Source organism: Ctenocephalides felis, unplaced genomic scaffold (assembly GCF_003426905.1).
Source record: "Ctenocephalides felis isolate EL2017-DRISC unplaced genomic scaffold, ASM342690v1 CF-g0.4_SCAFFOLD_01886, whole genome shotgun sequence".
Classification (NCBI taxonomy): domain Eukaryota; kingdom Metazoa; phylum Arthropoda; class Insecta; order Siphonaptera; family Pulicidae; genus Ctenocephalides; species Ctenocephalides felis.
In genome coordinates, this window is record NW_020538040.1 from 8,041,825 (window position 1) to 8,055,631 (window position 13,807).

A 13,807-nucleotide genomic window follows, 5' to 3' on the forward strand; every position below is an offset into this window, starting at 1 on the left:
TTAATCTGATAGTAGTTCACAAAATATGATGTTGCAGCACTTTGCCGCCTAGATTTAATATTTTGCTCCATTCGCCACTGGCCCATCTTTATATTTAATTTACACGTTATTAGTGGAGGGAACATTTGAAAATTTCTTTATATTCCTCGAAGCGTGCACATTTTTCTGTTTGGCTAGAATGAGTTTGCGCAATGACTAAAGTCGGGACAAGCACGGAAGGTGCACGAGACGAGGAGTACCTACACTCTGCACACTTTATACACTGCGCACTGCACAGGCCGAGCACATGGCACGCGGAATACAAACGTTTGTTTTAAGTTTTAGCACACAGCACAATTGCAATGTAATTACACCTGGGGTTCAATAACCGAACGAGGTTTTACCTGCTGTTGTGACATCGTAATCCGTCTTTGGAAACGACAATGCTTAATCATTTTTAAATTTCCGAACCAGGAGTTGGTTTTCGACAGAAAATCCGACTTGTTTTTCCATATCAATTAGAATACAATACAATCTTATGAGCTATTTTGCTTATAAATTGTGATAAATTTTACTACATCGATAGTTGGAGAATCATTTGAATGAGTTATTCGCCAATTTTGTTTATTATGGTAGTGCTAAAGGTTCTCTATATTATCTTTGAGCTTCCTCTTCAGTCTTCTGAAATTGGTGTCTGAAGACTGATCTGAAGCTGAGTGACTAGAGAATTTGAATGATGTTCTAGTTTATGGAAATGTTTGACATTGTTGATTCTTATAACTCTGTATATAAATTGAATGTGAAGATCATCTTGCCTGGTTGCTTACGAACCATGGAGCATTATAAATCCGTCTCAAAATTCTAAACTGGGTTGATTTACCTACAATTGGATGCCATAAGTTCATATTAGTTTTATCACCTTATAAATTACCAGTTTATTATCAAGAGATATAATTGACTTGCTAATTTTATGTTTTTTTGACGTTTCAAGTCATTTGAAATCCAATGAGACCAGATTTGAAAAAAGTATGTCTGTATGTATGTGTGCCGAATTTTAACCATTCGTCGACGTTTTCTCAAAAACAGCTGGATCGATTTCTAAACTGGAGGAGTTTGTTTTCGATAGTAAATCCGACTTGCTAATTTTGTTTTCTTGTCGTTTCAAGTCATTGGGAATGCAATGAGACCAGATTTGAAAAACGTATGTGTACCAAATCTTGACCTTTCGTCGAACTTTTCTCAAAACGGCTGGATCGATTTCAAAACTTTAAAAGCCATTTCGTAGGGATTAGCGTTTACCAGTTTTGTGCGATGATCGGCTACGTTATCTCTTTCTAGTTAGAAGAAAAGTGTACAATTTTTAACTTCCCATAGGGTAAGTTATAGTAATCGCAAAAAAAAACAAAATGAAATTTTGTATATAAATTTACCTCTCAAATGTTTCCGAACATTTTTGCATACCTTAGAAAAAATGGATGTATGTGTGTGTGCGGGTACAAATTGTCGTCCACGATTCGGTTCTTGAACATTTCAATAATTCAAAAATATTCGATTCTCATTGATAAAAAAGCTGATTAGTTTCTGGCGAAGACAGGCCCAACTGTCTTTGCCTTTAGATACGACGCTGCTAGTTCGTTCATGTTTTAGCCCTCTTGAAATCTTGAAAGTGATATCTTGAATAGAGTTTAAAAATTAAAAACTTCGAAAGATATTAATTGGCAATCGTGCTGATACGTTATTTATGATAAATTTTGTATTAGATTTCGTAGTCAGAAATGACATTTTGTAATATTATAGACCTACAATCATATAGATTCATCAAAGTTAAAAATTACTTCGCGAGCATGAGTGATTCTAATCAGAATCTATGTCGAAGTATATGAACGTTCGGTATTTTGTCGGTAGCTACTGATTACAGTTGATGTTCACGCTTAATTCAAATATATTATTAGAACTACGAGATGGATAGAATGAACAAATTAATTTATATATTTTTCCTAACATTTATAGAATCATGCTATATTTTTTATATAATTAATTTATAATTGAACTTCGATTTCTTAAAAAAATGCTTCATACAAAAATGAATCTTTTAAATATCCTATTTTACATCAATGATAAATTCAATGTTTAATATTTATTATTAAATTACACTAATGCTACATAAAAAATTCCTAAGCCCAAATATTAATTTTGTTTAGTAAGTAATTGTTAGTTAAATGGTATAGAAAATTGCCATATTTTTGTTATAATTAATTTATAAATTATACATCTCTCAATCTGATAAAAAAATCACAGCATCAAAAAGAGAATAAATTGCAGAATTAATTAAAACTATATAAATCTTACAAATGGGTTAAATATAAAGTAATGGAAATGACATAATTCAAATAGAAATATGAACTGTCGATTGCAAAAGTGAATTAAATACTATTTAAAGACAGTTTGTTGGAAAAAAAAAAAAATTATTGAAAGAATTACTGTTGAACATTAATGACAGAATTAACTATTAATTTATTCATTCATTCTGAATTATATAATTCAGATTTTTCATAATCGAATTCAAAAAGTTATTCTTTATCTATTAAAAGAAATTGTACATTTAAAGATTTTCCCTATTATGCTGACATATAGTGAGATTTGGAAATTAAAAACAAAATGAAATTTTCAAAATTGATCTTTCTCCTTTATGAATAACGGCACGATGCAACATATACCATTAGTTTATTTATTTTTTGTGCAATTTTTAATTTCACATGCATAAATTAAGAAAGACAATTTAAGTCTTTGCATTCAAGAATCTTCAACATGGAACAACTTCTAAATTCATTATCAAAACACAATTATCATCATGTCCTATACGACACTTGTATATTTTTATCAGATTTTCAACAGTGTCTCAAAAGTTCAAAAAAAAAAAAAAAAAATAGTCGGACCTTCGTCAATTTATCAACCTCGATTGTATGGGAAGATGCAACTTGTAAGATTTATGTGTTTGTTGTTCTGTTTCTTTTGACTTTTATTGCGAGGGTCAGACTTGACATTTTTGGCCGAAACATCGTTAGGTATGTGCGCTGCAGGTTTTAGTTGTACGTTTCACGTTTCACGTTGCACGCACCTCCTACGCAGGTCGACGGTTTAAATTTATACATACATACTTGAGAAAAGAAATTTTGAAACCATATTAACACTTTGGCTGCCAACTAAGAGATAATTCGTTGATTGCGTTATCGAGCGCAATCTGCGAGTTATCTCGTAGAAATATAATATTTGGACACATTTTTTTTAAATTTTGATGAAATCTATGCTCTAAAAATAGAGCTTTTGGTAATATAATGTGATTAATAAGATTTGACATTTTTTGCCGCATTTTTTAAATTTGTCGCTGCATTTAACGTGTTGAAGGCCGCTACATAGTTATGCTATTGTTGCACTGGCTTAAATCTATTTTTTTTTTATTTGAGTTTAGTTAGGTATGAGAGATCGTACCAAAATATCTATACAATAGTATATGTTTAATTTGTTTGTTTGTAGTTTAAATTCTTGAATTCGGTGCAGAGAAATCATATATGAATATTATTCAGCTACTGAATTAAAACAAATACAGAAGAAATTTGCATTCTTATAATACATCTTGTTCAATTATTTTCTTGTACATTCCTAGCATGATAACAATTTTTCACGACCAGGAATTAAGGTAATAGCAGTTTTTACATAGAAATAAATTTTACTTAAATCCACAAAATACTTGATTTAGGAATGTGTAATCCTCAACTTTTTAACTCTCAAGTTATTGTAATCATCCAAATATTAAAAATGAAATTTTTTACATATCTTTAAGTTGCAGAAGATATTAAACATTTTGGCATACCTTACCAAAAATGGATGTATGTGTGTGTATGTAGGGATACAATTTTTCGTCCACGTTTTTGTTAGCACGGATCAACCGATTTGATTTATTTAAAAAACATTCGATTCCTATTGATGAGACGACGTGCTGATTAGTTTTTGGCAAAGGCAGGTCTAGCCGTTAAAAAAGTGCCAAAAATGAATATTAAGTTTTCGAAAACCGATTTGAATGTTTCAAATTAAAAAACATTTTATTTGTATTGACGTAATAAAGAATTGATTAATTTTTTGAAAAGGCAGATCTAATGGTTTCGGAAATCCAGAAAATAGGGTTTTAATACAGTGCCGCTTGGCAGTCGACGAAATTCAGATATTTTCGAGGGAATGGATCAACAAACTTGAATGGTTATCACAAACTATCAAGAAAGTTAAAAAAAAAATTCAATTTTCAAAAAAAAAATTGTATTCAAAAAAATTCTGTTTTCAAAAAAATTCTGTTTTCAAAAAATATGTTGTTTCAAAAAATTTCAATTTTTTTAAAAAAATCTAATAATTTTAAGACATTTTTTTCAAAATTTTTAAATAGTTTCACAATTTTCAATAACGTTAAAAAAATCAAAATTCTCACAAAGAATTTTTCTTTTCTGAGCTTTTAAAAATTTTAAATTACGGTACGGGAAGTTTCAGTAATTTGTCCTAAGTATTATAGTATTATATATCACTAGTATTTATTTTTTATCTTGATTTGTTTAAAAAATTCAAACATTTTCAAAAAAATCAAAAATTTCACAATTTTTTCCTGTAATACACGGGATATTTTGTGGGGAGGGGGGGGGGCTTATTATAAATATCACCACAAACCACCAAGGGGAAGGGGGGACAAAAATCCTTAAAAAATTGATCACGTGATTAATGGATGCCTTTTAAGTGGTTAGAGCTATGGAATTTGGATCATAAGTTCCAGGTTTGGTATCCACCTCCTAGAGTCTTAAGCAAGCAGAATTGACATCGGATTTTACTTGGAAATATAAATAGCAATAACTTATAAGTCAATTTAGCCTTTGTCTGGCATTATTGCTTTAATATATATTTCAATGTTATGAAATAATATTTTAGTACATAAAGGTTGGAGAGTCGTTTGAGTTGCCATCTCAAAAGCCCTGTCATTAAAAAGAAGTCAACGTAGCTGCTCATAGGACTCCTTAAGTTCTGTTAAATAAAAAAAATACTGCATATTTATCCCATATTTTGTCTGGTTTATTTTTTCAAATAGTTCATAATGGTGGGTGTAGTAACATTATTACGAAGAAGTTAACATATCATCACTATTAGAAGATGACAACCATTGAATTGCATTCTAATAAAAATCTACCAAAACATCGTGTTGTCTTCTATTGAAACATTATATCAAAACCGTAATAGAACAATTATTGTTTGATTGCCTTCTCACAATCACTAGCAAAATTAATTATGACAAACAATAATGATCTCGCCAGCTTATGGAATTCTAAACTTCCGATTGTGGTTCACACACAAAAACAACTGGATGTTGCAGTTGTATATATAATAAATATTTAGTGTTAGATGTGAATTTCTCGACGTACAGGTTGAGATTTACATTTATTCGTCTGTTTATTTCCATTTCTCATATAATCGTACATATTTCAATTCTAAATCTGCTTCCATTCAATCATATGATGACGTCGACCGTCTTTTTTTATCGTCGTATCAGTGAAAAAACAAAGATCATGAATTATGTTTGGTTTTTAAGAAAAGATAAAACATACAAAATAAACATTCGCCGAGAGTGTAATTGCACATAGATATGGGATATTTGTGTTATTATATATTTGTAGATTACGGTAAAGAATTCAACGTTTTTTTATTGTTTTAGTTATCTTAATAATATTTGAGCGCGCTAAATCTATTGGAATTAATCGACAATCAACGATGAAATATTTTAGTATTTGCGTTACAAATAGATATAACACGGTTTTGAATGTTTGAACAGCGAAAATAGAATTTTTGTATTGATTTAATTTGGATAAATTGTACAGTTAAATGCGGACTGGAAATGCTCACTGAGAATTTGTTTGGAAAATGGAAATGTCGAGGAAATTAGTTTGAACTATATATGTGCACTTTAAAACATAAATATTGGCGCGAAACCCAAAGAATTGGAAACAAAATTTATACTTGTTCCATAAAATATTTGATAATTTGATGCGCATATGTTTAAAGATCATTTTTTACTGCCAAATGCCCTTTTTTAACTTTTTGCTCTAAATCACCGAAACTGCTGAACCTGTCTTTTTTTCGTCAATACAAGTGAAATGTTTTTTAAATCACTCAAATCGGTCGCTCTCTAAAACTGAATTGTCATTCCTTACACTTTTTGCTCCGTATCTTCGAAATGGCTAGACCTGCCTCTGTCAAAAACAAATCACGTCTCCCCATCAATAGGAATCGAATGTTTATTTAAATCATTCAAATCGGTTAATTCGTGCTCTCGAAAACTTCGACGAAAATTTGTATCCGCACATACATCCATACATATCCATATTTCTAAGGTGTGCTAAATTCTTCAGGAGTTCTTGAACCGTAATGATATACAAAAAAAAATTTCTGTTTTTTGAAAATGTTTATATATCTTTAATTTTCAAAGGTTTCCGAATATCTTGGCATACCATTATAAAAAATGGATGTATGTGTGTGTGTGTGTGCGTGTGTGTATGTGTGTTCGGATACAAATTTTCGTCGACGATTTCGGGAACACGGATGAAGCGATTTGAATAATTCAAAAAACATTCGATTCGTATTGATAAGGAGACGTGCTGATTAGTTTTTGGCGAAGGCAGGTCTAGCCGTTCCGAAGATATGGGGCAAAAAGTGCCAAAAACGGTAACTCAGTTTTTAAGAAAACGGAGCGTCCGATTTTAATAATTCATAGAACATTTTACTTCTATTAACAAGATGAAGAACTGATCAAATTATCATGAAGGCAGGTTTAGCGGTTTCGGAGATCTAGTAACAAAAGTAAAAAAAATGCCTTCTGGCGGTCAAAAATGATCTTTAGACATATGCACATCTAATTATCAGATATTTTATACAGACTTTAACAATAAGTATAAATTTTGTTTACATTCCTATGGGTTCCGTACCAATGCTTATCCGTTAGACGGCGGCGCGGCGCTTACGCGCTTCGATATTTCGTCTCTATGCAGTTAAAGTAGTACAATTGCTTAGAAAAAAAGTTCAGAATTTCCAAAATATTTCAAAATACATTTTTCTTCAGTCTTTTTTTTTTTTTCAAAAAAAGTAAATTTTTGTCAAAAATTTATAGTTTATCAAAAATCTAATTTTTCAGAGTAATTTTTTTTTCGAAAATGTTCATCTTTTAAAACAAAAATAATTTTTGGTACGGGAAGTTCCAGCAATTTTCCTTAAGGCGCGATGCCATGCGCTAGTTTTTAATAATTTAGTTTTTGGTACGGGAACTTCCAGCATTTTGCCTTAAGGCACGACGCTATGCACCACTAGTTACAATTCATATTAGATGAACCTGTTTCATTCGCACCCCTTTAAATTTGCATTATGCTTCTCTCTCGCACGTATTTTGCTCGTATGGCGAAGTAAACGATTCGCTCTATATTACAATATGCATTTTTTTATTCCTCGGCCTCTGAATTACATATCTTATGACGTACGCACTTTACGATTAGCGATAGAATTTTCAAGATTGCATTTTCTATTTGAGCGACAGAGAGAGAGAACTTGTGAGAGTGTGACACGGAACAAACTCGAAACAATATTACCTTGAGCACTATTAAATTTAATCTATATAGAGAGCGAAAGATTTAGTGCGATGATGATGCACGTGTATTCGTAATATTAGTATGAGTCACACGGAGAGACAGAGCAGACTGCGAGTCAAACAAGAAGCAAAAGGCAAAAGTGGGCAAAAGCAAATGCGCGGCCACGTGCTCTTGTCAACCGGGAACGGAACAAAACGACACGCTGAATAGAATAGACGAATCAGGACTTTAATTATAAACCGTATTATACACAGGATTTTAATTATAAAATATATTTACCGAAAGGTATACGACTAATAATAATACACCTAAGTCTGTTTTTACACGGTCTTTTTGTACACGGTTTTGATATAACACGGTTTGAAAATTGAATATTTTTATTTTTTTTACACGATTTTATTCCATTTAGCACGATTTGAAATTTTATGTACTTAAATTTTTTTGTCAAATTTAATTTTTGCGATGTATGTTCATATCACAAAAAAGTACTTATGAAAGAAAAAAGTCTGAAACCATCGATAGTATCGATAGTTTGCGAACACTAGCTTAAAGATTTAAGTGAATTCCCCTTTAGCGCGTACAAACAATTTTTACAGGTCAAAGCAAATGTGAATAGCACTAATTTAGGGGAATTATTATTAAAATAAACATGAATTCTTGTTTTTCACTAATTTTAATAGGTTTTAGAGAGTATAGTCCAGTCATTTGGTGCAAAAAAGGCTGTTGCCGGTACAGTACTCCGGGAATTCTGAAAATTGGTAATTTTATAGATTTCGAGGTGCTCTTTACGAAAATCAACTTTGCCACCTCAAATTTGAACGGCAAGTTGCCGCCATATTGGAAAAATTGCATAAAAAAACAGGTTTTTTAAAATATCTCCTTTCTGGCTGATTCTGCAATAAAAGTATCTATGTACGAAATAAACTAGAGAGAATTTCCTACAATTCCTTAGAAAACCGTTTTTTTGTAAAATTGATAGTTTGAGCTCTCGCCGTAGTATCAAATCTGTCCATATATGACAGCACTTCGAACTTGACCACATTCTCTCTAATAATTAATATTTTCAATGTTAAATTAAGCGAATAAGATCTAGAAATAAAATAATTCAAATATTTTTCGTTTTTTTTGCTAATTTTTTAACACTTCAATGACAAAGTAGCTATAAGTATAGGTACTTATAGCTTGAGTAGCACCTTATAGCTTCAAGTAGCTTGAAGCGTTAAAAAATCAGCAAAAAAACAGAAAAATATTTGAATTATTTTATTTCTAGATCTTAATTTAACATTGAAAATATTAATTATTAGAGAGAATGTGGTCAAGTTCGAAGTGCTGTCATATATGGAGAGATTTGATACTACGGCGAGAGCAGCAAAGACTTTGAGGCGGCCGTACTCTCAAACTATCAATTTTACAAAAAAACGGTTTTCTGAGGAATTGTAGGAAATTTTCTCTTGTTTATTTCGTACATAGATACTTTATCGCAGAATCAGCCAGAAAGGAGATATTTTAAAAAATCTGTTTTTTGACGCCATTTTTTTAATATGGCGGCAACTTACCGTTCAAATTTGAGGTGGCAAAGTTGATTTTCGTAAAGAGCACCTCGAAATCTATAAGATTACCAATTTTTAGAATTCCCGGAGTACTGTACCGGCAAAACGACCAAATGACTGGACTAGTAGGACAAATAACCCATTTTTGTATAAGATCAATGTCTTTTTTTACACGGCTTCTTCTGGAACCAATCTCCGTGTAAAAACAGACTTAGGTGTACTATGAACACACAACTCGATGTGAACATTGTGAAAGATTTCATTAACGAATGGGGCAACCGTATTCAAGACAATATTATTGAAGGAAGCAACACCGCATCAACAAGTGTCTATCTAGTGCATGCAGAACAATAAATGATGTTTTTAATTACGTAAAAAAAATTATTATGGGCTTCAATTTTTGTACTTTTGGTACTTATTAACTTCCCGTAGGGTTATCAAAAAAATCGAAAATGAATTTTTTTATATTTCTTTACGTTTCAAAGGTTTCTGAATATTTTGGCATACCTTAAAAAAATGAATTAGTGTGGGGGAGGAAAAGATATAGTAAGATATCACATGTATTTATTTTTACTGACTTTTTAAAAAAAATCATACATTTTCAAAAAAAAATTTAAAAAAATTTACAATTTTATCACGTAACTGAAAATACAGTATTTATTACAATATTTTGAATATCACCATGGATCACCAAGGGGGAGGGGGGTTCAAAAATCCTCAAAAACTCGCTCACGTGATTAATGGACGCCCCCTAAGCGATTAAGAGCGACGGGACTTGTTTCAGAGGTCCCGGGTTCGATACCCACTTCGAGCAGTCTGTTGTCAGACAGCAGTGACAACGATTTTCACTTGGAAATATAGATAGCAATATGTTTCCAAGTGAAAATAGCCCTTGTCCGGCATTGCTGCACCATACTCGCCCTATTAAATAAATTGTAATAATAATTTATCATACAGAGATGTGACAACTGATTGGGTTGCCATCTATGAAAGAGACTAGTATTAAGTCAAAATTAGCACAACAGCTTATAGGACTATTAGGTTCTGATTGCTGTTCAAAAATAAAGAAAAAAAAACTAAGCAACCTATTTAAAAAAACATTTATTACTTACTATGTTTTGAAAATATAGTAACTAATAAAAAGTTGAAAGATTTTTATAGAAGCCTAATTTTTAAGATTTAATGTTGTCATCAGTAGATTAATAGTGTAATGTATTTTTGGGAAGGCATATCTAGCGTTTTGGACTTGCAGGAAGAAAGCTCCAAAAACTGACATTTGTCGACATAATCACATCAAAATATTAGACATTTTGTAGAGATTTTAAAATAATGTTTTTAAATAAATTTAATTATTAATACCATTTAATAATGAAAACACAAAACCTTTACCATTTAAAAAAAAAGTAAGAACTTATGAATACTAAGAATCTATAATCGCCTAACGACTTTGTAGAAAAGTTTTTGAAAATAGAGCATCAAATCTCACTTCTCAGAGTATTATTTTAAGCTTTATTTTATTCAGGATAATTAAGGAATGCATTATTTATTTCAGTATTGCGTATCATTGTATATTAACTAATTTTTTTTTAAAAAAAATACTTTGTTTGATGAACATCATTTAAGCTCATTACTTCAATTCAAATTATTTTTATACTTTTTTGTACGAATAGTTGTAAGTACATAGTTCATAGGCATACTTGCTCTTCCATTTGTTTTTTTACCCTATACCCTATCTTATATTAACCCTTTCCACTCGCGAATTACAGAATTAACAAATATTTTGCCAGACCGACGAGTAATTCAAACAAGACAAAATTTAACAGTAATTCAAAGTTTGCAACAGAAATTGTTATAATGAAAAACATTAACGGTAATAGTATCAAAATATATTTATATGAAAAAATTACTAGAACTTCTAAACCCATATTTTAACATGTATAGTCCAGTCATTTAAATTAGGTAAGAATCTAGGAATTTAAGATACCCAGCTGTAAGTCTGTAAATACTGTATATTGACACCCTAAAAGTTGTCTCAAAACCTACTTATGGTAGAGTGTACGCAACATATGTAGATTTTGAGACAACTCTCAGTGTCAATATACAAGTATTTACAGACTTACAGCTAGGTATCTCGAATTCCGAGGTGAACTTACTATAATGAGTGGACTAGTAATTAATATTTGGACATAGTGCCTAATTTTTTTTTTCAATGCATCTTTTTCGGTAAATTTTTGGTAGTACTTAGAAAGCCTAAATCGAATGCCAATCTGGTAATTGGATTATAGTGATTTTTTAAATCATACAAAAATACTTCATATTATCAGAAGTTATAATAAAAAAAACAGTTTGAAAGCATTTTTTGGATTTTCTGTAGGTTAAGTCCAAATCGCACGTATGCATATATTTAGCAGTTTTCAACATTTATTATTGTTATGATTAATAAGCATTTTATTTTAATCCTCCGATAGCTGACAATGCGTATACGAGTATTTTAGCGATTTGCAGACTTTGCACAATTTTGCAATTCTTGGCCGAGAATCGTCGTTTTCTTGGGTACGTGCAAATTGCACGTAAACAAAAGTGCGAACGTGTCGAGACGTCAATTCGAGTAAATTTGACCTATCACACTACGAATTGTCATTTGATTTTAGAACAAATATACTCGGATTTGTTTCGTAACATTATTTGACATAGAAGGAAATAGACTCTATGATATTGATTTATTACTAGGCAACCGATGCCTTATTTTTATAGCTTGCAAATTATTGTTTGTCAATAGATTTGGATTTGGATTTATATTTAGAATCTGGAGATTTATCACAAATATATTTTACAAACAAGTATTCGTATTAAATTGGTTGCTTGTGCACATACTGGAGCACTTTCAGAACTCGAAGGGCGATTTCTAAAATATCGGCCTTATAAATCTAGCTTCAATGACACACAAACAGAATTTTGCCTCAAGGCTAGTAATAAACTTCCGGAATTAAAATTATAATTCAAGAAAATAATTTCTTATTAAGAAAAGGCTTAACAATGATAAAAACCTGTTGAATTTTTTGCAACTGAATATCCTTCAGTATTCGATTTTTTACAATGGCTTCAGAAAAATGCTTTGTGAAAATTGGATGATATTTTTTATGAATTAAACTCCATTTATTTAATTTCATATAAATATTGCTAACCCGTTTTTTTCTTCAATAAAAGCATAAGAAATATAAAAAATATAAAAGGACTTGATCTATAATAATAAAACGGTTTTAATATGATATTGCTTGAGACTAACAAAATCAAAATTTAAGGTATATCATGACAAGAAAACATATGCAATGATCCAAAAAAATTCAAGATAAAAAGAACTTCTTAAAATATCTTTGTAAAAGAAAAAACATTTTCTAGAAGATTGTAAATTTGGCACTAAGCAAATATAAGTACATAATAAAAAATGCAACATATTACATATATTATGAGACTCAAATTCTAATGTTGATCTAAAACTAAAACTAACATGTTACTTGGCATGTCAGTCATATGCGTCTGACTCTAGGAAGTTCTACATGCTCCATGTCTGACATACACGATTTGGTAAAAAAAAAGTTTTAATATAAGGCCATGTCAGTCATATATATGTGACATAAGAAGTAGTGTTTTTCCAGGAATTATGAAAAAAAATTTGCTTTGGATTCTTGATACACTTATAACTAAATTATGTAATAAATTAATCATGGTTTCTTTGGAAATTTTTCTGATACTATCGTGGCACTTAATGTGCTAATTAAGAAAAATTAAATGCTATTGCTGATTATAAATAATTTTCAAGTTAACATGAAAATTTGTTTTTTTTTATTTGAATCTTTAACAGTGAGTCTGTTTAGAATATTGCAAGATCCAAATACCAATGTAGATATCAAAATACCAAAGTAGTTGATTTGAGTTTTAGTTGAATCATGGATAATAATTTAGTCAATAGTTCATAGTCAGTTCAGTTTCACTTCAGTTTTAAGTCACTTGTGTGAAATGTGCAAGTAGTAATGAAATAATCATATGAAAAGTCTTTGTTATATTTAAATTATTTTATTTCTAGATCTTATTCGCTTAATTTAACATTAAAAATATTTATTTATTAGAGAGAATGTGGTCAAGTTCAAAGAGCAGTCATATATGGGGAGATCCGATATGGCGGCGAGAGCAGCAAAAACTTTGAGGCGCCGGTGCTCTCAAACTATTAATTTTATAAAAAAAACGGTTTTCGAATGAATTGTAGGAAATTTTATCTAGTTTAATTCGTACATAGCTACTTTCATCGTAGAATGAGCCGGAAAGAAGATATTTAAAAAAAATAGTTTTTTGACGTCATCTCTTCAATATTTGGCAAAGTTGAAGTTCGTAAAGAGCACCTCGAAATCTATATTACCAATTTTCAGAATTTCCGGAGTACTAATAGGTCCGAACATTATGTTCTTATTGACATCAGTGAGATCTCTATTTTGTTTCAACATAATTCTGGTTGTGAATATAATTAGGGTAAAATTATTTAAAACAAAAGCGTTTTCTTTTGATTGTTTTCATGCGTGTCTTCCTGTTTTTAAAAACGGTCAAACAAGAACCATCTGC

The 13,807-nt window shown here is 30.5% G+C and overlaps 1 protein-coding gene across 6 annotated transcripts in view; it reads left to right on the plus strand.

Moving 5' to 3' along the window:
* The window catches only part of LOC113378531 (max-binding protein MNT-like), a 136,819-nt gene that overhangs the window by 19,231 nt on the left and 103,781 nt on the right, over positions 1 to 13,807 (plus strand). The gene's annotated exons all lie outside the window — the stretch shown is intronic.